A 23,754-nucleotide genomic window follows, 5' to 3' on the forward strand; every position below is an offset into this window, starting at 1 on the left:
CTGGCCGACTGGGTCCCGGGTCCGATCTGACACGTGGTCCACCAGCTGTCCCGGCCGTCTCGGACCCGGGTCTGAGGAGCTGGGGTGTCAACCAGCTACCCCGACACCCTCGGTCCCGGGTCCGAGCTGACCCAGTGTCGACCAGCTGTCCCGACCGACTTGGAACCGGGTCCGAGGAGAAGTGGAGTCGACCACCTATCCCAGCTGACACGGCCCTGGGTCCAAGGTGACGCAGGCTCGACCACCTGTCCCGGCTGACAGGACCCCGGGTCCAAGGGTTTGAGGGGGGGGCAGGGTCGACCAACTGACACGGCCAAGTCGGACCTCGGTCTAGGGAGCCGTGGGGTGGACCAGCTATCCCGGCCCTCTCGGTCCTGGATCCGAGCTGACACAGGGTCGACCAGCTGTGCCAGTCGACTCGGACCTGGTTCCGAGGAGCCGTGGGGTCATCCAGCTCTCCAACCGACTTGGTCCCGGGCCTGAGCTGACTCGGAATCGCCCAGCTATCCCGGCCCACTCGGTCCCGGGTCCAAGCTGCCGCGGTATCGACCAGCTGTCCCGGCCATCTTGGTCCGGTGTCTGAGCTGCAGCGGGGTTGACCAGCTGTCCCGGCCGACTTGTGCCCCGGGACTGAGGGTCCGAGGGGTCGACAAGCTGTCCTGGCTGACTCGTTCCCGGGTCCAAGCAGTGCAGTGTTGACCAGCTGTCCCGGGAGACACGTTCTCGTGTCCAAGGAGCCGAGGGGTTTACGAGCTTTCCTGGCCGACATTGTCCCGTGTCCGATGGTCCGAGAGTTCAACCAGCTGTCCCGGGCGACTAGGTCCCGAGTCCGAGGGGCCGCGTGCTCGACCATCTGTGCTGGCTGACTCGGTCCTGCGTCCGAGGAGCTGTTGTGTCGACAAGCTATCCTGGCTGACTCAGTCCTAGGTCCGAGCAGATGCAGGGTCGACCAGCTACCCTGGACCACTCAATGTCAGGTCTGATCTGCCGTGGTTTCGAACAGCTGTCCCGGCCGACATGGGCCCCGGGAGCAAGGGTCCGAGGGGTGGACCAGCTGTCTTGGCCGACTCGTTCCTGGGTCCCAGGGGCCAAGGGGTCAACCAGAACTCCCGGCAGACTCGGTCCCATGTCTGAGCCACCACGGGGTCAACCAGCTCTACCAGCTGACACGGGCCCTGGGACCGAGGGTCCGAGACATTGACAAGCTCTCTCAACCCACACGGTCCTGGGTCTGAGCTGCCGCGTGTTCCACCAGCTGTCCCGGCCGTCTTGGTCCAGTGTGTGAGCTGCAGTGGGGTTGACCAGCTGTCATGGCCAACTCCTGCCCTGGGACTGAGGGTCCGAGGGGTAGACCAGCTGTCCTTGCTGACTCGTTCCCGGGTCCGAGGGACCGCAGTGTCAACCAGTTCTCCTGGCAGATTTGTTCCTGGGTCTGAGGGGCCACAGGGTCTACCAGCAGTCCCGGCTGACTCGGTCTGGGGTTCGAGCTGCCACGGGGTCAACCAGCTCTCCTGGCCAACACGGGGCCTGTGACCAAGGGTCCGAGACATTGACCAGCTCTCCCAATAGACTCAGTCCAGGGTCTGAGCTGCTGCGGTGTCGAACATTTCTCCTGGCCAACTCAGACCCAGGGTCCAAGGATCCACGAGGTCGACCAGCTGTCCCAGCCAACTCGGTCCCAGTTCCGATGGACGTCGTGGTTGACCAGCTCTCCTGGCTGACTCGGTTCCGGGTCTGAGCTGAAGTGGGGTCCACCAGCTGTCCTGGCCGACACGGTACCAGATCCGAGGAGCTGTAGGGTCGACCAGCTATCTCGGCCCACTCAGTCCAGGGTCCAAGCTGCCGCAGTGTCGACCAGCTCTCCTGGCCAACTCGGGCCCTGTGACTGAGGGTTTGTGATGTGGACCAGCTCTCCCAACAGACTCGGTCCAGGGTCTGAGCTGCTGCAGTGTCGAACAGCTGTACCAGCTGACTCAGACCCATGGTCCTTGGGGCTGCGGGGTCGAACAGCTGTCCCGGCTGAATTTATCCTGAGGGCCGAGTTGCCGTGAGGCTGACCAGCTGTCCCGGCCAACACAGTCCCATGTCCGAAGATCCGTGGGGTCGACTAGCTGTCCCAGGTGATTCTGTCACGGGTCCGAATGTCCGAGGGTTCGACCAGCTATACCGGACGACAAGGTCCAGGTTCCGAAGTACCTTGGGGTCAACCAGTTGTACTGGCCGACTCGTTCCCGGGTTCAAGTGTCCGAGGAGGGGCCTGGTTGACCAACTGTACGGTCCGACAAGGACCCAGGCTCCCAAGGGCCATGGGGTAGACCTGCTGTCCTGCACGAATCATACCCTGGGTCCATGCTGCCACGGGGTAGACCACTTGGCCCGGCCAACTCGGTCCAGGATCCGAGCTGCCACAGGGTCGACCAGCTCTCTGAGCCAACATGGGCTCTGTGACCGAGGGTCCGAGACATCGACCAGCTCTCCCAATAGACTCGGTCCCGGGTCAGAGCTGCTTCGGTGTCGAACATTTGCCCCGGCTGACTCAGACCCAGGGTCCGAGGAGCCACGGGGTCGACCAGCTGTACTGGCTGACTCGGTCCTGGTCCGAGCTGCCGCGGTGTCGACCAGCTCTCCTGGCCAACTTGGGCCATGTGACCGAGGGTCGGAGATGTGGACCAGCTTTCCCAACAGACTCGGTCCAGTGTCTGAGCTGCCGCGGTGTCGAACAGCTGTACTGGCTGACTCGGACCCATGGTCCTTGAGCTGCGGGGTCGACCAGCTGTCCCTGCCGACATGGACCTGATTCCGACGTGCCGTGGGCTGAACCATTTGTCCCGGCCGAAATGTTCCCAGTTCCGAGGGGCCGTGCGGTCGACCTGCTCTCCCAGCCGACACGGAACGCTGGCCCAAGGGGCCGTAGGTTCCACTAGCTGTCCCGGGCGATGCAGTCTTGGGTTCGAGTGTCTGAGCGGGGGCCGTGTCGACCAGCTGTACCCGCCGACTTGGACCCCTTGTCCTCAACGTTGCGTGGTGGAATATTTGTCCAGGCCGACACATTCCTGGGCCTGAGGGACTGAGAGGGGGCGGGGTCGACCAGTTGTCCTGGCCGATTCGGACCCCGGGTCCGAGGGGTCGTTGGGTGGACCGGCGGTCCCGGCCGACGATTTCACTGGTCCGAGCTGCTGTGGGATTGACCAGCTATCGCAGGTGACTCAGTCCCAGGTCCGAGGGTCCGAGGGTGGGCAGGGTTTACCACTGGTCCTGGCTGACTCGCTCCTGTGTCCGAAAGGCCTGGCAGTCGACCAGATGTCATGGCCAACTCGCTGCATGGGGGCGTGGTGACACGAGGTTGACAAGCCTACATGGCCGAAACGGTCTCGGGTCCGAAGGGCCGTGGGGTTCACCAGTTGTCCGGGGGGATTTTGTCCCAGGTCCGAGGGTCTGAGAGTTTGAACAGATGTCCCAGCCAACTCTGTCCCGGATCCGAGGATCCGTAGGGTTCACCAGCTACCCTGGCCGACTCGGTCTCGGGTCCGAGCTGACATGGGATCGACCAGCTGTCCAGGCTGACTTGGAACCACATCCGCAGAGCCGTGGGGTCGACCATCTGTCCCAGCCCACTCGGACTTGGGCCCGAGCTGAGGCAGTGTTGACCAGGTATTCTGTCCTCCTAGGTCCCGTTTCCAAGTTGACGTGGGGTTGACCAGCTGCCCCGGCTGATTTGGACCTAGGTCCAAGGGTCCGCAAGGCCGACCAGCTGTCATGGCCGTCTCGGTCCTGGTCCGAGCCTCCGCGGTGTTGACAAACTCTCCTGGCAACCTTGGGCCCTGTGACCGAGGGTCAGAGATGTGGACCAGCACTCCCAACAGATTCGTTCCAGTGTCTGAGCTGCCACGGTGTCAAACATCTCTACCCGCTGACTCAGACCAATGGTCCTTGGAGCTGTGGGGTCGATCAGCTGTCCTGGCTGACTCGGACCCGATTCCGGGTCGACCAGCTCTCCCGGCCGACTCGCTGCTTGGGGGTGTGTTGCCATGAGTTTGACCAGCTGACCTGAACAACACGGTCCCTGGTATGAAGGGCCGTGGGGTGGACCAGTTGCCAGGCCGAAACTGTCCCGGGTCTGAGGGTCTGAGCGTTTGACCAGATGTCCCAGCCAATTCTGTCCCAGGTCCGAGGGGCCGCAGTGTCGACCAGCTGTCCGGGCCTACTCGGACCCTGGGCCGACTCGGAACCCGGTCCGAGGGGCTGCGGAGTCGACAAAAATCCCAGCTGACTAGATCCCCAGTTCCGAGGGGCCACAGGGTCCACCAGCTGTCCAGCCCGACTCGGTACTGGGCTCCGAGGCACCAAGGGGACAATGGACCGGCGGACCAATGGTAGGAGGGCTCGAGGGGCCGCATTTTCATACAACTTCATGGCAAGCTCTTTCGTGTGGACCCTAGTACTGAGGGACCGAGGTTCTGAAGAGCATTTGGGTCGACCAGCAGTCCCGGCCCACTCGGGCCTCATGCCCTAGATTTCATGTGGTCGAATATTCGTCCCGGAAGATTCGTTCCAATGTCCGATGGTCTGAGATTGGGCAGGGTCGACCAGTTCTCCCGGCTGAATCGGACCCCGGGACCGAGGGGCAGCATGGTCGCCCAGCTGCCCTGGCCAATTCTTTCCCTGGTACATCCAGCTGAGGGGTTGACCAGCTGTCCCAGGTGACTCGTTCCAGGGTCCGACGGGCCAAGTATGGACGGAGTCGACCAGCGATCCCGGCTGACTCGGACCCGGGTCCGAGGAGCCATTGTGTCAAACAGGTATACTGGCCCACTCGGTCCCGGAACCGAGCTGCCATGGGGTCGACAAGATTTCCCAGCCGAATGGGAACCAGGGACCAAGGGGCCGTGAGGTCGACCAGCTGTCCCGGCGGACTGGGACCCAGTGTCTGAGCTGCCGCATTGTCGACAAACACTCCAGGCTCACCCGGACACCGGGATCAAGGGTCCGAGTGGTCGAGCACTATCCTGGCCACCTAGGGACCCGGGAAAGAGGGGCCGTGGGGTCAACCTTCTTGCAAGGGATGGCAGGGTCGACTTTCTGTCCTGTCTGACTCGGTCCTGGGTCCAAGCTGCTGCGAGGTCGATTAGCAGTCCCGGCCGACTCCGTACTGGTCCGAGGTGCCGCGGTGTCGAACAGCTCTCCTGGCCAACTGAGGCCCTGTGACCGAGCGTCAGAGATGTGGACCAGCTCTACCAATAGGCTCGGTTCCGGGTCTGAGATGCTGCGGTGTCGAACATTTGTCCCAGCCGACTCAGACAATGTGTCCGAGGAGCCAAGGGGACAAACAGCTGTCACAGCCGACTCGGTCCTTGTCTGAGCTACTGCGTTGTCGACCAGCTCTCCTGGCCAACTTGGGCCATGTGACTGAGGGTCGGAGATGTGGGCCAGCGATCCCAACAGACTCGGTCAAGTGTCTGAGCAGCCGTGATTTCGAACAGCTGTACCAGCTGACACGGACCCGATTCCGACGTGCCATGGGCTGAACCATTTTTCCCGGCTGAAATGTTCCCGGTTCCGTGGGGCCGAGTGTTCAACCTGCTCTCGCAGCTGACACGAAACCATGGTCTGAGGGGCCGTGGCGTGGGCCAGCGGTCCTGGCCGATACTTTCCCTGGTCCGAGCTGCTCTGGGGTCTATCAGCTATCACAGGTGACTTGGTCCCAGGTCCGAGTGTCCGAGGGTCCCCGGGATTACCAGTGGTCCTGGCCGACTCGCTCCTGTGTCCGAAGGGCCTGGTAGGCGACCAGCTATCACGGCCGATTTGCTACTTGGGGGCGTGGTACCACGAGGTTTACCAGCTGACCCGGCCGACATGCTCCCTATCCAAAACCATGTGGTTGACAAGTTGTAAGGCAGATCCTTTCCCGGTTCCGAGAGTCCGAGGTTTCAACCAGATGTCCCAGCCAATACTGTCCCGGGTCCGAGGGGCCATAGATTTGACCACATATCCTGGCCGCCTCGGTCTCGGGTCCGAGCTGATATGGGATCGACCAGCTCTCCAGGCCGACTTGGAACCGCATCTGCAGAGCCGTGGGGTCGACCAGCTGTTCCAGGCCACTCGGACTCGGGTCCGAGCTGACGCAGTGTTGACCAGTTATTCCGTCCTCCTAGGTGGCGTGTCCGAGCTGACGCGGGGTCGACCAGCGCTCCTGGCCAACTTGGGCCCTGTGACCGAGGGTCATATTTGTGGACCAGCTCTCCCAACAGACTCGGTCCAGGGTCTCAGCTGCCGCGGTATGAAACAGCTCTACCGGCTGACTCAGACACATGGTCCTTGGAGCTGCGGGGTCGATCAGCTCTCCCAGCTGACTCGGACCCGATTCTGATGTGCTGCGGGCTGTACCATTTGTCCCGGCTGAAATTGCCCCGGTCGGTGGGGCCGTGGGGTCGACCTGCTCTCCCAGCTGACACAGTACCCCGGTCCGTGGGGATGTGGGGTGGACCAGAGGTCCCGGCCGATGCTTTCCCTGGTCAGAGCTGCTCTGGGGTCGACCAGCTATTGCAGGCCACTCGCTCCCAGGTCCGAGGGTCCGAAGGTGGGCAGGGTTACCAGTGGTCCCGGCCGATACGTTCCTGTGTCCAAAGGGCCTGGCATTCGACCATCTGTCACGGCCGACTCGCTTCTTTGGTGCGTGCTGCCACGAGGTTGACCAGCTGACCCGTCCGACACGGTCCTGGGACCGAAGGGCCGTGGGGTTGACTAGTTGTCAGGGCGGATTCTGTCCCGGTTTTGAGGGTCCCAGTGTTCGACCAGATGTCCCAGCCAACTCTGTCCCGTGTCCGAGGGGCTGTAGTGTTGACCAGCTCTCCTGGCTGACTCAGTCACGAGTCCGAGCTGACGTGGGATCGACCAGCTGTCCAGGCCGACTTGGAACCGCATCCTCAGAGCCGTGGCGTCGACCAGCTCTCCCAGACCACTCGGACCCGGGTCCGAGCTGATGCAGTGTTGACCAGGTGTTCTGTCCTCCTAGGTCCCGTGTGGGAGCTGACGCGGGGTAGACCAGCTGTCCCAGCCGACTTGGACCTAGGTCCGAGGGGCCGCAGTGTTGACCAGCTGTCCAGGCCTATTCGGACCCGCGGCTGAATCGGACCACCGTCCGAGGGGCTGTGGAGTCAACAAGAATCCCAGCTGACTAGATCCCCATTTCCGTGGGGCCACAGGGTCCACCAGCTCTCTAGCCCGACTCGGCTCTGAGGCACCGAGGGGACAATGGACCATGGGACCGATGTTACGAGGGCTCGAGGGGCTGCGTTTTCATACAACTTCATGGCAAGCTCTTCCGTGTGGACCCTAGTACTGAGGGACCGAGGGTGTGAAGAGCCTTGGGGTCTTCCAGCTGTCCTGGCCGACTCGGACCCCGTGTCCAAGAGTTCACGTGGTCGAATATTCATCCCGGCCGATACATTCCTGTGTCCGAGGCCCTGAGATTAGGCAGGGTCGACCAGTTCTCCCGGGCGAAACGGACCCCGGGACCGAGGGGCAGCAGGGTCACCCAGCTGCCCTGGCCGACTCTTTCCCTGGTCCAAGCTGCTGAGGCGTTGACCAGCTGTCCCAGCTGACTGGGACCCAGTGTCCGAACTGCTGCAGTTTCGACAAACTCACCCAGCTGACTCGGACCACGGGATCGAGGGTCCGAGGGGTCCACCACTGCCCCGGACACCTCGGGCCCCGAAAAGGAGGAGCTGTGGGGTTGAACTGGTTCCAAGGGATGGCAGGGTCGACCATCTGTCCTTTCTGACTTGGTCCCGGGTCTGAGCTTCTGCGAGGTCGACCAGCTGTCCCAGCCGACTTGGTCCTGGTCCGAGCTGCCCCAGTGTCGACCAGCTCTCCTGCCCAACTCGGGCCCTGTGACTGAGGGCCAAGTTGTGGACCAGCTCTCCCAATAGACTCGGTCAAGAGTCTGAGCTGCCGCGGTATCGAACAGTTGTACTGGCTGACTCGGACCCATGGTCTTTGGAGGTGAGCAGTCGACCAGATCTCCCGGTCAAAACAGGGACTGTGACTGAGTGTCCGAGACATCGACTAGCTCTACCAAAAGGCTCGGTCCCGGGTCGGAGCTGCTGTGGTGTGGAACATTTGTCCTGGCCGACTCAGACCCGTGTCCAAGGAGCCACGGGGTCGACCAACTGTCCCGGCTGACTCGGTCCTGGTCCAAGCTGCCGCGGGGTCAACCAGCTCTCCTGGCCCAATTGGGCCTTGTGACCGAGGGTCTGAGATGTGGACCACCTCTCCCAACAGACTCGGTCCAGTGTCTGAGCTGCCGCGGTGTCAAACATCTGTCCTGGCATACTGGGACCCAGTGTCCGAGCTGCCACAGTGTTGACAAATCTCCCGGCTGACTTGGACACCGGGACCTAAGGGCTGTGGGGTCGACCAGCTGTCCCGGTCAAAACGGGACCTGTGACCGAGGGTCCGAGACATCGACCAGCTCTACCAATAGGCTCGGTCCCGGGTCTCAGCTGCTGTGGTGTCGAACATTTGTCCCGGCCGACTCAGACCCAGGCTCCTCGGAGCCACAGGGTCAAACAGCTGTCCTGGTCAACTCGGTCCTGGTCCGAGCTGTCACGTGGTCGACCTGCTCTCCTGGCCAACTCGGGCCCTGTGACCGAGGGTCGGATATGTGGACCAGCTCTCCAAAGAGACTCAGTCCAGTGTCTGGGCTGCCACAGTGTCCAACAGCTGTACGGACTGACTCGGACCCATGGTCCTTGGAGCTGCGGGGTCGATCAGCTGTCCCGGATGACTCGGACCTGATTCCGACGTGCCGCTGGCTGAACCATTTGTCCCGGCCTTAATGGTCCTGGTTCGGTGGGGCGTGGGGTGGACGTGCTCTCCCAGCTGACACGGAACCCTGGGTGGAGGGGCTGTGGGTTGGACCAGCGGTCCTGGCCAATGCTTTCCCTGGTCTGAGCTGCTCTGTGGTCAACCAGCTATCCCAGGCGACTCGTTCTCAGATCCGAAGTTCTGAGTGTGGGCAGGATTCACCAGTGGTCATGGCCGATTCGCTCCTGTTTCTGAAGGGCCTGGCAGTCGACCAACTCTCACGACGACTCACTGCTTGGGGGCGTGGTGCCACGAGGTTGACCAGCTGATCCGGCCGACACGGTCCCAGGTCCGAAGGGCCGTGGGGTTGACCAGTTGTCCGGGCGGACTCTGTCCCGGGTCCGAGGGTCCGAGGGTTCGACAAGATGTCCCAGCCACGCTGTCCTGGGTCCAAGGGGCCGTAGTTTTGACCAGCTATCCTGGCCGACTCGGTCTCGGGTCTGAGGTGACGTGGGATCGACCAGCTTTCCAGGCGAACTTGGAACAGCATCCACAGAGCCGTGGGGTCGACCAGCTGTCCCAGCCTACGAGGACCCGGGTCTGAGTTGACGCCGAGTTGACCAGGTATTCTGCACTACTAGGTCCCGTGTCCGTGCTGACACGTGGTTGACCAGCTGTCCCGGCTGAATCGGACCTATGCCAGAGGGGCCACAGGGTAGGCCAACTGTCCGGGCCTACTCGGACTCCGGGCCGCGTTGGACCCCGGTCCGAGGGGCCGTGTAGTCAACAAGAATCCCAGCTGAATAGATCCCTGGTTCCGAGGGACCACAGGGTCCACCAGCTGTCCATCCCGACTCGGTACAGGTCTCCGACGCCCCGAGCGGACAATGGACCGGTTGACCGATGGTACGAGGGCTCGAGGGGCCGCGTTTTCATACAACATCATAGCAAGCTCTTTCGTGTGGACCCTAGTACTGAGGGACCGAGGGTCTGAAGAGCCTTGGGGTCAACCAGCTGTCCCGGCCAATTCGGGCCACGTGTCCAAGTGTTCATATGGTCGAGTATACGTCCCGTCAGTTTCGTTCCTGTGTCCGAGGGTCTGAGATTGGGAAGGGTCGACCAGTTCTACCGGCCAAATCGGACCCCGGAACCGAGGGGCAGCAGGGTCACCAAGCTGCCCTGGCCAACACTTTCCCTGCTCCAAGCTGCCGAGGGCTTGACCAGCTGTCCCAGTTGACACGGTCCCGGGACCGAGGAGCCATGGTTTCGAACAGGTATACTGGCCCACTCAGTCCTGGATCCGAGCTGCCATGGCGTCGACCAGCTTTCTCAGCCGAATGGAACCCTGAGACCAAGGAGCCATCGGGTCGACCAGCTGTCCCGGCTGACTGGGTCCCAGTGTCCAAGCTGCCATCTTGTGGACAAACTCTTCCGGCTAACTCAGACACTGGGGCCAAGGGCCAAAGTGTCAACCATTCTCCCGGCCACCTAGGGCCCAAGAAAGAGGGGCCGTGGTGTCGACCTGGTTCCAAGGGACGGCAGGGTGGACCATCTGTCCTGTCTGACTCGGTCCCAGGTCCGAGCTGCTGCGAGGTCGACCAGCTGTCCCAGCCGACTCGGTCCTGGTCTTAGCTGAAGCAGTGTCGACCAGCTCTCCTGGCCACCTCGGGCCCTGTGACCGAGGGTCGGATATTTGGAACAACTCTCCCAACAGACTCGGGTCAGGGTCTGAGCTGCTGCGGTATCAGACAGCTGTACCGGCTGACTCGGACCCATGGTCCTTGGAGCTGAGCGTTCGACCAGCACTCCCGGTCAAAACGGGCCCTGTGACCGAGGGTCCAAGACATCGACCCGCTCTACCAATAGGCTCGGTCCCTGGTCTGAGCTGCTGTGGTGTCGAACATTTGTCCCGGCCGACTCAGATAAAGGTCAGAGGAGCCACGGGGTCAACCAGCTGTCCCGGCAGACTCGGTCCTGGTCCTAGCTGCCGCGGTGTCGACCAGCTCTCCTTGCCAACTTGGGCCCTGTGACCGAGGGTCGGAGATGTGGACCAGCTCTCCCAACATACTTGGTCAAGGGTCTCAGGTGCTGTGTTGTAAAACAGCTGTACCGGCTGACTCGGACCCATGGTCCTTGGAGCTGAGCGGTCGATCAGCTGTCCCGGCTGACTCAGACCCGATTCCAACGTGCCGCAGGCTGAACCATTTCTCCCGGCCGAAATTGTCCCGGTTTCGTGTTGCCGATGGGTCGACCTGCTCTCCCAGCTGACACGGAATCCCGGTCCGTGGGGACGTGGGGTGGACTAGCGGTCCCGGCCAATGCTTTCCCTTGTCCGAGCGATTCTGGGGTCGACCAGCTATCACAGGCGACTAGGTCCCATGTCCGAGAGTCCGAGGGTGGGCAGGGATTACCAGTGGTCCCGGCCGACTCTCTCCTTTGTACGAAGGGCCTGGCAGTCGAACAGCTCTCACAGCCGACTCGAGCTTTGGTGCGTGCTGCCACGAGGTTGACCAGCTGACCCGGCTGACCCAGTCCCGGGTCCAAAGGGCCGTGTGGTGGACTAGTAGTCAGGGCGGATTCGGTCCTGGTTCTGAGGGTCCGAGGATTCGACCAGAGGTCCCAGAAACTCTGTCCTGTGTCCGAGGGGCTGTAGTGTTGACCTGATCTCCTGGCTGACTCAGTCACGAGTCCGAGCAGACGTGAGATCGACCAGCTGTCCAGGCCGACTTGGAACCGCATCCTCACAGCCGTGGGGTCGACCAGCTGTCCCAGCCCACTCGGACACGGGTCCGAGCTGACGCAGTGTTGACCAGGTGTTCTGTCCTCCTATGTCCCATGTCCGAGATGACGCTTGGTTGACCAGTTGTCCCAGCCAACTCTGACTTAGGTCCGAGGGGACGCAGGGTCGACCAGCTGTCTGGGCCTACTACCACCCCGGGCCGACATGGACTACGTTCCGAGGGGCCGCAGAGTAGACTAGAATCCCAGCTGACTAGATCCCTGTTTCCGAGGGGCCACAGGGTCCACCATCTCTCCAGCCTGTCTCGGTACCAGGGTCCGAGGCACCGAGGGGACAATGGACCGTGGGACCGATGGTACGAGAGCTGGAGGGCAGGGTTTTCATACCACTTCATAGCAAGCTATTTGGTGTGGACACTAGTACAGAAGGACTGAGGGTCTGAAGAGCCTTGGGGTCGACCAGTAGTCCCGGGTGACTCGGGCCCCATACCCAAGATTTCACGTGGTCGAATATTCGTCCTGGCCTATTCGTTCCTGTGTCTGAGGGTCTGATTGGGCAGGGTCGACCAGTTCTCCTCGCCGACTCGGACCCTAGGACCGAGGGGCAGCAGGGTTGCCCAGCTGCCCTGGCCGACTCTTTCCCTGGTCCAAGCTGCCGATTGGTTGACCAGCTGTCCCGGCTGACTGGGACCTAGTGTCCGAGCTGCCGCAGTGTCTACAAACTCTCCCAGCTGACTCGGACCCCGAGGGTCCGAGTGGTCGACAACTGTCCCGACCACCTAGGGCCCTGGGAAGGAGGGGCCGTGGGGTCGACCAGGTTCTAAGGGATGGCAGTATCGACCATCTGTCCCGTCTGACTCGTTCCCCGGTCCGAGCTGCTGCGAGGTCGACCAGCAGTCCCGGCCGACTCGTTCCTGGTCTGAGCTGCCGCGGTGTCGACCAGCTCTCCTGGCCAACTTGGGCCCTGTGACCGAGGGTCGGAGATGTGGACCAGTTCTCCAAACAGACTCGGTCCAGTGTCTGAGCTGCCGCGGTGTCAAACAGCTGTACCGGCTGACACGGACCCATTGTCCTTGGAGCTGCGGGGTCGATCAGCTGTCCCGGCTAACTTGGACCCGATTCCGACGTGCCACGGGCTGAACCATTTCTCCCTGCCGAAATGGTCCCGGTTCCATGGGGCCGTGAGGTCGAGCTGCTCTCCAGCTGACACGGAACCCTGGTTCGAGCGGCCATGGGTTTGACCAGCGGACCCGGCCAATGCTTTCCCTGGTCTGAGCTGCTCTGGGGTCGACCAGCTATCACAGGTGACTCGGTCCCAGGTCCCAGGGTCCGAGGGTGGGCAGGGTTTACCAGTGGTCCCTGCTGAATCGCTCCTGTGTCTGAAGAGCCTGGCAGTCGACCAGCTCTCACGGCTGACTCGCTGCTTAACTGCATGGTGCCACGAGGTTGACCAGATGACCTGGGCGATACGGTCCAGGGTCCGAAGGGCCGTGGCCTTGACCAGTTTTCCGGGCGGATTCTTTCCCGGATCCGAGGGTCCGAGGGTTCGACCAGATGTCCCAGCCAACACTGTCGTGGTTCCGAGGGGCCGTAGGATTTACCACCTATACTGGCCGACTTGGTCTCGGGTCCGAGCTGATGTGGGATCGACCAGCTCTCCAGGCGGACTTGGAACCGCATCCACAGAGCCGTGGGTTCGACCAGCTCTCCCAGCCCACTCGGACCCGGGTGCGAGCTGACGCAGTGTTGACCGGGTATTCCGTCCTCCTAGGTCCCATGTCCGAGCTGATGTGGGGTTGAACAGCTGTCCCGGCCGACTTGAAGTAGGTCCGAGGGGCCGCACGGTCGACCAGCTGTCTGGGCCTACTTGGAACGCAGATCGAATTGGACCCCGGTCCGTGGTGCAGTGGAGTTGACAAGAATCCCAGCTGACTAGATCCCCGGTTCCGAGGGGCCACAGGGTCCACCAGCTGTCCAGCCCTAATTAGTACCGGGCTCCAAGGCACCGAGGGGACATTGGACTGGGGGACCGATGGTACGAGGGCTCGAGGGACCGCGTTTTTATACAATTTCATGGCAAGCTCTTTCGTGTGGAACCTAGTACTTAGAGACCAAGCGTCTGAAGAGCCTTGGGGTCGACTAGCTGTCCCGGGTGATTGGGACCCAGTGTCCGAACTGCCGCAGTGTCGACAAAATCTCTCGGCTGACTAGGACCCAGGGACCGATGGTCCGAGTAGTCGACCACTGCGCCGTCCACCTCGGGCCCTGGGAAAGCGGGGCTGAGTGTTCGACCAGTTTACAAGGGTCGGCAGGGTCGACGATCTGTCCTGTCTGACTTGGCCCTGGGTATGAGCTGCTGCGAGATCGACCAGCTGCCCCAGCCGACTCGGTCCTGTTCCGAGCTGCTGCTGTGTCGACCAGCTCTCCTGGCCAAATCGGGCCCTGTGACCGAGGGCCAAGATGTGGACCAGCTCTCCCAACAGACTCGGTCCAGGGTCTGAGCTGCCGCAGTTTCGAACAGCTGTACTGGCTGACATGGACCTGTTTCCGACGTGCCGCGAGCTGAACCATTTGTCCCGGCCGAAATGTTCCCGGTTCTGTGGGGACGTGGGATCGACCTGCTCTCCCAGCTGACACGGAAACCTGGTCCGAGGAGGTGTGGAGTGGACCAGCGGTCCCGGCTGATGCTTTCCCTGGTCCGCACTGCTCTGGGGTCGACCAGCTATCACAGGCGACTCGGTCCCAGGTACGAGTTTCCTAGGGTGGGCAGGGTTTACCAGTGATCCTGGCCAACTCGCTCCTGTGTCTGAAGTGCCTGGCAGTCGACCAGCTTTCACGTCCGACTCGCTGCTTAGGGTGTGGTGCCATGAGGTTGACCAGCTGACCCGGGTGACAGGGTCCAGCGTCCGAAGTGCCGTGGGTTTGACCAGTTGTCTGGGCGGATTCTGTCCCGGGTCCGAGGGTCCGAGGGTTTGACCAGATGTCCCAGCCCACTCTGTCACGGTTCCGAGGGTCCGTAGGTTTGATCAGCTGTCCTGGCCGACTCGGTCTCGGGTCCGAGCTGAATTGGGATCGAACAGCTGTCCAGGGCGACCTGGAACCACATCCGCAGAGCCTGGGGTCGACAAGTTGTCCCAGCCAACTCGGACCCGCGCCCGAACTGACGCAGTGTTTACCAGGTATTCCATCCTCCTAGGTCCCAAGTCCGAGCTAAAGTGGTGTTGACCAGCTGTCACGGCTGACTCGGACCTAGGTCCAAGGGGTCGCAGGGTCGACCAGCTGTCCGTGCCTACTCGGAACCTGGGCCGAATCGGACCCCAGTCCGAGGGGCCGCAGAGTCAACAAGAATCCCAGCTGACTAGATCCCTGGTTCCGAGGGGCCACAGGGTCCACCAGCTCTCCAGTCCGACTCGGTACCGGGCTCCGAGGCACCGAGGGGAAAATGGACCGGGGGACCGATGGTACGAGGGCTCAAGGGGCCGCGTTTTCATACAACGTCATGGCAAGCTCTTTCGTGTGGACCCTAGTACTGAGGGACCGAGGGTCTAAAGAGCCTTGGGGTTGACCAGCTGTCCCAGCTGTCTCGGGCCCCGTGTCCAAGAGTTCTCGTGGTCGAATATTCGTGCCGGCCGATTTGTTCCTGTGTCCGAGGGTTTGAGATTGGCCAGGGTCCACCAGTTCTCACGGCCGACACGGACCGCAGGACTGAGGGGCAGCAGGGTACCCCAGCTGCCCTGACCGACCCTTTCCCTGGTCCAAGCTGCCGAAGGATAGATCAGCTGTCCCAGGTGACACAGTCCCAGGTCCGATGGGCTGAGTGTGTACGGAGTCGACCAACATTCCCGGCTGACTCGGACCCTTTTCCGAGGAGCCATGGTGTCGAACACGTATACTGGCCCACTCGGTCACGAATCCGAGCTGACGTGGGGTTGACCAGCTTTCCCAGCCATATGGGACCCCGGGACCAAGGGGCCGTGTGGTCGACCAGATGTCCCGGCCGAGTCGGTCCTGGTCCGAGTTTTTGCAGTGTCGACCAGCTCTCCTGGACAACTCGGGCCCTGTGACCGTGGGTCGGAAATGTGGACGAGCTCTCCCAACATTCTCAGTCCAGTGTCTGAGCTGCCGCGGTGTGAAACAGCTATACCGGCTGACTCGGACCCATAGGCCTTGGAGCTGCGGGATCAATCAGCAGTCCCGGCTGACTCGGACGTGGGTCCAAGGAGCCATGGTGTCAAACAGGTATACTGGCCCTGCCGTCCCGGATCAGAGGTGCTGTGGGGTCGACCAGTTTTCCCAGTGGAATGGGACCCCGTGACCAAGGGGCCGTGGGGTCGACCAGCTGTCCTGGCTTACTGGGACCCAGTGTCCCAGCTGCCACAGAGTCAACAAAATCTCCCGGCTGACTCGGACACCGGGACCGAGGGTCCGAGGAGTCGACCACTATCCCGGTAACCTAGGGCCCCGGGAAAGAGGGGCCATGTGGTCGACCTGGTTCCAAGGGACGGCAGGGTCGACCCTCTGTCCTGTCTGACTCGGTCCCGGGTCTGAGCTGCTGTGAGGTCGACCAGCTGTTGCAGCCGACTTGGTCCTGGTCCGAGCTGCCGTGGGGTCAACCAGCTCTCCTGGCTAACTCGGGCCCTGTGACCGAGGGTGGGAGATGTGGATCAGCTCTCCCAACAGACTCGGTCCAGGGTCTGAGCTGCTGTGGTATCGAACAGCTGTACCAGCTGACTCGGACCCATGGTCCTTGGAGCTGAGTGGTCGACCAGCTCTCCCTGTCACAACGGGCCCTGTGACCGAGGGTCCGAGACATCGACCAGCTCTACAAATAGGCTCGGTCTCGGGTCTGAGCTGCTGCAGTGTCGAAAAATTTTCCAGGACAACTCAGACCCAGGGTCCTAGGAGCCACTTGGTCGACCAGCTGTCCCGGCCGACTCGGGCCTGGTCCGATCTGCCACGGTGTCGACCAGCTCTCCTGGCCTACTTGGGCCCTGTGACCAAGGGCCGGAGATGTGGACCAGCTCTCTCAACAGACGCGGTCCAGTGTCTGAGCTGCCGCGGTGTCAAACAGCTGTACCAGCTGACTCGAACCCATGCTCATTGGATCTGCTGGGTCAATCAGCTGTCCCGGCTGACTCGTACTTCATTCCGACGTGCCGCGGGCTGAACCATTTGTCCCTGCCGAAATGGTCCCTGTTACGTGAGGCCGTGTGGTCGACCTGATTTCCCAGCTGACATGGAACCCTGGTCCGAGGGCCCGTGGGGTGGACCAGCGGTACCGGCCGATGCTTTCCCTGCTTCGAGCTGCTGTCGGGTCGACCACCTATCACAGGCAACTCGGTCCCAGGTCAGAGGTTCTGATGGTGGGCAGGGTTTACCAGTGGTCCCGGCCGACTCGCTCCTGTGTCTGAAGTGCCTGGCAGTCGACTAGTTCTCCTGGCCTACTCGCTGCTTGGGGGTGTGGTGCCACGAGGTTGAACAGCTGATCTGGGTGACATGGTCCCGGGTCCAAAGGGCCGTGGGGTGGACCAGTTGTCCGGGCGGATTCTGTCCCGGGTCCGAGTGTCCGAGGGTTCAACCAGATGTCCCAGCCAACGCTGTCCCTGTTCCAAGGGTCCGTAGGGTTGACCAGCTATCCTGGCCGCCTCTGTCTCGGGTCCGAGGTGACATGGGATCGACCAGCTGTCCAGGCTGACATTGAACCGCATCTGCAGAGCCATGGGGTCGACCAGCTGTCCCAGCCCACTCGGACCTGTGTCCGACCTGACGCAATGTTGACCAGGTAATACGTCCTCCTAGGTCCCGTGTCCGAGCTGACATGGGTTTGACCAGCTTTCCCGGCCGACTCAGACCTAGGTCCGTGGGGCCGCAGGGTCAACCAGCCGTCCGGGACTACTCAGAACCAGGGCCGAATCGGACCTCGGTCCGAGGTGACACAGAGTCGACAAGAATCCCAGCTGACTAGATCCCCGGTTCTGAGGTGCCACAGGATCCACCAGCTGTCCAGCCAGTCTCAGTACCGGGATCCGTGGCACATATTTCCCGGCCGACTCAGACCCAGGGTCCGAGGAGCCACAGGGTCGACCAGCTCTCCCGGCGGACTTGGTCCTGGCCCGAGCTACCAGGGTGTCGACCAGCACTCCTGGCCCACTTGGGCCTTGTGACCGAGGGTTGGAGATGTGCACCAGCTCTCCCACAGACTCGGTCCAGTGTCTGAGCTGCCGTGGTGTCAAACAGCTGTACAGGCTGACTCGGACCCATGGTCCTTGGAGCTGCTGGGTCAATCAGCTGTCCCGGCTGACTCGTACCCAATACCGACATGCCGCGGGTTGAACCATTTGTCCCGGCCGAAATGGTCCCGGATCCGTGGGTCTATGGGGTCGAGCTGCTCTCCCAGCTGACACGGAACGCTGGTCCGAGGTGCTGTGGGGTGGACCAGCGGTCCCGTTCGATGCTTTCCCTGTTCCGAACTGCTGTGGGTTCGACCAGCAATCGCAGGCGACTCGGTCCCAGGTCCGAGGGTCTGAGGGTGGGCAGGCTTTACCAGTTTTCCCGGCAGACTCCCTTCTGTGTCCGAAGGGCCTGGCAGTCGACCAGCTGTCACGGCCGACTAGTTGCTATGGGGCGTGGTGGGGTCGACCAGCTGTCCCGGCTGCCTGGGACACAGTTCTGAGCTGCCGCACTGTCGACAAACTCACCTGGCTGACTTGGAACCCAGGGCCTAGTGTCCGAAGTGTCGACCATAATCCCGGCCACCTAGTGCCCAGGGAAGGAGGGGCCGTGGGGTCGACCTGGTTCCAAGTGACGTCTGGTTCGACCATCTGTCCTGTCTGACTCGGTCCCGGGTCCAAGCTGCTTTGAGGTCGACCACCTTTCCCGGACGACTCGGTCCTGGTCCGAGCTGCCGTGGTGTCGACCAGCTTTCCTGGCCAACTCGGGCCCTGTTACTGAGGGTCGGTGATATGGACCAGCGCTCCCAACAGACTCGGTCCAGGGTCTGAGCTTCCGCAGTATCGAACAGCAGTACCGGCTGACTCGGACCCATGGTCCTTGGAGCTGAGCGTTCGACCAGCTCTCCCAGTCAAAACGAGCCCTGTGACCGTGGGTCCGAGATAAGGACCAGCTCTACCAATAATCTCGGTCCCGGGTCTGAGATGCTGCGGTGTCGAACATTTGTCCCGGCCGTCTCAGACCAAGGTCCGAGGAGCCACGGGGTCGAACAGGTGTCCCCGTCGACTCGGTCCTGGTCCTAGCTACCGCGGTATCGACCAGCCCTCCTGGCCAACTTGGGTCCTGTGACCGAGGTTCGGAGATGTGGACCAGGTCTCCCAACAGACTCGGTCCAGTGTCTGAGCTGCCGTGGTGTCAATCCGGTACCGGCTGACTCGGACACATTGTCCTTGGAGCTGCGGGGTCGAACAGCTGTCCCGGCTGACTCGGACCCGATTCCGACGGGCCGCAGGCTGAACCATTTTTCCCGGCCGAAATGGTCCCGGTTCCGTGGGGCCGTGGGGTTGACCTGCTCTCCCAGCTGACACGGAACCCTGGTCCGAGGGGCCGTGGTGTTGATCCGTGGTCCCGGCCGATGCTTTCACTGATCCGAGCTGCTGTGGGGTCGACCAGCTATCGCAGGCGACTCGGTCCCACGTTTGATGGTCCGAGGGTGGGCAGGGTTTTCCAGTGGTCCCGGCCAAATCACTCATGTGTCTGAAGAGCCTGGCAGTCGACCAGCTGTCACGGCCGACTCGCTGCTTGGGGGTGTGGTGCCACGAGGTTGAAGAGTTGACCCGGCCAAAAAAGTCCCGGGTCCAATCGGCTGTGGGGTTTACCAGTTGTCCGGGTGGTTTCTGTCCCTGGTCCGACCAGCTCTCCTGACCAACTTGGGTCCTGTGACTGAGGGTCGGAGTTGTGGACCAGCTCTCCAAACAGACTCGGTCCAGTGTTTGAGCAGCCGTGGTGTCAAAAAGCTCTACCGGCTGACTCGGTCCAATGGGCCTTGGAGCTGTGGGGACGATCAGCTGTCCTGGCTGACTCGGACCAGATTCCCACGTGCCGCAGACTGAACCATTTCCCCCGGCCGAAATGGTCCCGGTTCCGTGGGGCCGTGGTGTCGAGCTGCTCTCTCAGCTGACACAGAACCTTGGTCCGAGGGGCTGTGGGGTGCCCTAGCAGTCCCGGCCAATGCTTTCCATGGTCCGAGCTGCTGTGGGGCCGGCCAGCTCTCGCAGGGGATTCGGTCCCAGGTCCGAGTGTCCGAGGGTGGGCAGGGTTTACCAGTGGTCCCGGCCGACTCTCTCCTTTGTCCGAAGGGCCTGGCAGTCGTCCAGCTGTCACGGCCGACTCGCTGCTTGGTGGCGTGTGCCACAAGGTTGACCAGCTGACCCGGCCGACACGGTCCCAGGTCCTAAGGGCCGTGTGGTGGACCAGTTGTCCGGGCGGTTTCTGTCCCGGGTCCGTGGGTCCGAGTGTTCGACCAGATATCCCAGCCAATTCTGTCCCGGGTCCGAGTGGACATAGGGTTGACCAGCTATCCTGGCCAACACGTTCTCGTTTCTGAGCTGATGTGGGATCGACCAGCTGTCCAGGCCAACTTGGAATGGCATCCGCAGAACCTTGGGTTCGACCAGCTGGCCCAGCCCACTCGGACCCGGGGCTGAGCGGACGCAGTGTTGACCGGGTATTCCAACCTCCTAGGTCCCGTGTCTGCACTGAAACGTTGTTGATCAGCTCTCCTGTCTGACTCAGACCTAGGTCCGAGGGGCCGCAGGGTTGACCAGCTCTCCAGCCTACTCGGACCCCGGGCCGACTAAGACCCTTCCGAGGGGCTGCAGAGTTGACAAGTATCCCAGCTGACTAGATTCCCGTTTCCGAGGGGCCACAGGGTCCACCAGCAGTCCAGCCCGACTCGGTACCGGGCTCCGAGGCACCGAGGGGACAATGGACCGGGGGACCGATGGTACGAGGGCTCGAAGGGCTGTGTTTTCATACAACTTCATGGCAAGCTCTTTCGTGTGGACCCTAGTAAAGAGGGACCGAGGGTCTGAAGAGCCTTGGGGTCGACCAGCTGTGCCGGCCGACTCGGGCCCTGTGTCCAAGAGTTCACGTGGTCGAATATTCATCGCGGCCGATTCGTTCCTGTGTCCGAGGTTTTGAGGTTGGGCAGGGTCGACCAGCCGTCCTGGCCGACACGGTCTTGGTCCGATCTGCCACGGTGTCGACCAGATCTCCTGGCCAACTTGGGCCCTGTGACCGAGGGTCGGAGATGTGGACCAGCTCTCCCAACAGACTCCGTCCAGTGTCTGAGCTGCCGTGGTGTCAAACAGCTGTACCGGCTGACTCGGACACATGGTCTTTGGAGCTGCGGGGTCGATCAGCTGTCCCGGCTGCCTCATACCAAATTCCGACGTGCCACGGGCGGAACAATTTGTCCCTGCCGAAATGGTCCCGGTTCCGTCGGGCCATGGGGTCGACCTGCTCTCCAGCTGACACGGAACCCTGGTCCCAGGGGCACTGGGGTCGACCAGATTTCCCAGCCTAATAGGACCCCGGGACTAAAGGGCCGAGGGGTCAACCAGCTGTCCCGGCTGACTGGGACCCAGTGTCCGAGCTGCCACTGTGTCGACAAACTCTCCCCGCTGACTCAGACCCCGGGACCGAGGGTCCGAGTGGTCGACCACTATCTCGGCCACCTAGAGCCCCGGAAAAGAGGGGCCGTGTTTTCGACCTTGTTCCAAGGGACGGCTGGGTCGACAATCTGTCCTGTGTGACTCGGTCCTGGGTCCGAGCTGCTGCGAGGTCGACCAGCTGCCCTGGCCGACTCAGTCCTGGTCCAAGCTGCCGTGGTGTCCACCAGCTCTCCTGGCCAACTCGGTCCCTGTGACGAAGGGCCAAGCCATGGACCAGCCTTCCCAACACAGTCGGTCCAGGGTCTGAGCTGCGGTGGTATCGATAGCTGTACCGGCTGTCTCGGACAAATGGTCCTTGGAGCTGAGTGGTCGACCAGATCTCCCGGTCAAAACGGGCCCTGTGACTGAGTGTTCGAGAGATCGACCAGCTCTACCAATAGGCTCGGTCCAGGGTCTTAGCTGCCGTGGTATCGAACAGCTGTACCTGCTGACTCGGACCCATGGTCTTTGGAGCTGAGCGGTCGACCTGCTCTCCGGGACAAAACGGTCCCTGTGACCGAGTGTCAGAGATGTGGACCAGCTCTCTCAACAGACTCGGTCCAGTGTCTGAGCTGCCGCTGTGTCAAACAGTTGTACTGGCTGACTCGGATCCAAGGTCCTTGGAACTGTGGGGTCGATCAGCTGTCCCGGCTGACTCGGACCCGATTCCGACATTCCATGGGCTGAAGCATTTCCCCCGGCCGTAATGGTCCCGGTTCTGTGGGGCTGTGGGGTTGACCTGCTCTCCTAGCTGACACAGAAGCCTGGTCCGAGGGGCCTTGTGTTGGTCCAGCAGTCCGAGCCGATGCTTTCCCTAGTCCGCGCTGCTGTGGGCTCGATCAGGTATCGCAGGCAACACAGTCCCATGTCCGAGGGTCCGATGGTGGGAGTATTACCAGTGGTCTCAGCCGACTCGCTCTTGTGTCTGAAGGGCCTGGCAGTCGACCAGCTTTCACAGCCGACTCGCTGCTTGGGGGCGTGGTGCCACGAGGTTGACCAGCTGAACCGGCTGACATGTTCTCGGGTCCAAAGTTTCGTGGGGTGGACCAGTTGTCCGGGCGGATTCTGTCCCGGGTCCGAGGGTCCGAGGGTTCGACCAGATATCCCAGCCAAATCTGTCCCAGGTCTGAGGGGCCGTAGGGTTGACCAGCTATCCTGGCTGACTCGGTCTCGTGTCCGAGTGGACGTGGGATCGACCAGCTGTCCAGGCTGACTTGGAACCGCATCTGTAGAGCCATGGGGTCGACCAGCTGTCCCAGCCCACTCGGACCCGGGTCCATGCTGACCCAGTGTTGACCAGGAATTCCGTCCTCCTAGGTCCTGTGTCCAAGCTGAAGCGGGGTTGACAAGCTGTCCCGGCCGACTCGGACCTAGGCCCAAGGGGCCACAGGGTCGACCAGCTATCCAGGCCTACTCGGACTCCGGGCCGACACGGACCCCGGTCCGAGGGGCCGCAGAGTCGACAAGAATCCCAGCTGACTAGATCCCCGTTTCCGAGGGGCCATAGGGTCCACCAGCTGTCCAGCCCGACTCAGTAATGAGGTCCAATCCACCGAGGGGATATGGACCGGGGGACCAAAGGTATGAGGTCTCGAGGGGCCGCGTTTTCATACAACTTCATGGCAAGCCCTTTCGTGTGGACCCTAGTACTGAGGGACCGTGGCTCTGAAGAGCCTTGGGGTCAACCAGCTGTCCCTGCCGACTCGGGCCCCATGTCGAAGAGTTCACGTGGTCGAATATTTGTCCCGGCAGACTCGTTCTTGTGTCCGAGGGTCTGAGATTGGGCAGGGTCGAACAGTTCTCTTGGCCGACACGGACCTTGGGACCGAGAGGCAGCTGTGTGGCCAGGCAGGCCTGGCCGACTCTTTCCCTCTTCCAAGCTGCCGAGGGGTTGACCAGCTTTCCCAGGTGACTCGGTCCCGGGTCCGAGGGGCCAAGGCTGGATGGAGTCGACCAGGACTCCCGGCTGACTCGGACCCGGGTCCGAGGACCTGTGGTGTCGAACAGGTATACTGGCCCACTCGGTCCCGGATCCGAGCTGCCGTGGGGTCCACCAGCTTTCCCAGCCAAATGCGACCTCGGGACCAAGGGGCCGTGGGGTCGACCAGCTGTCCCGGCTGACTCAGACCCGATTCTGACGTGCAGCGGGCTGAACCATTTTTCCCGGCCGTTATGGTCCGGATTCCTTGGGTCCGTGTGGTTGACCTGCTCTCCCAACTGACACGGAATCCTTATTTGAGGGGCCGTAGATTCGACCAGCTGTCCCGACTGACTGCGACCCAGTGTACGATCTGCTGCAGTGTCGACATATTCTCCTGGCTGACTCGGACACGGAGACCGAGGGTCTGTGTGGTCACCACTGTCCCCGCCACCTAGGGCCCCAGGAAAGAGGATGTGGGGTCGACATGCTTCCAAGTGACGGCAGGGTCGACCATCTGTCCTGTCTGTCTCGGTCCCGGGTCCAAGCTGCTGCGAGGTCGACCAGCTGTACTAGCCGACTCGGTCCTGGCCCAAGCTGCGGCGGGGTCGACCCGCTTACCTGGCC

The sequence above is a fragment of the Phacochoerus africanus genome, chromosome 7 (genome assembly GCF_016906955.1).
Source record: "Phacochoerus africanus isolate WHEZ1 chromosome 7, ROS_Pafr_v1, whole genome shotgun sequence".
NCBI classification, from domain to species: domain Eukaryota; kingdom Metazoa; phylum Chordata; class Mammalia; order Artiodactyla; family Suidae; genus Phacochoerus; species Phacochoerus africanus.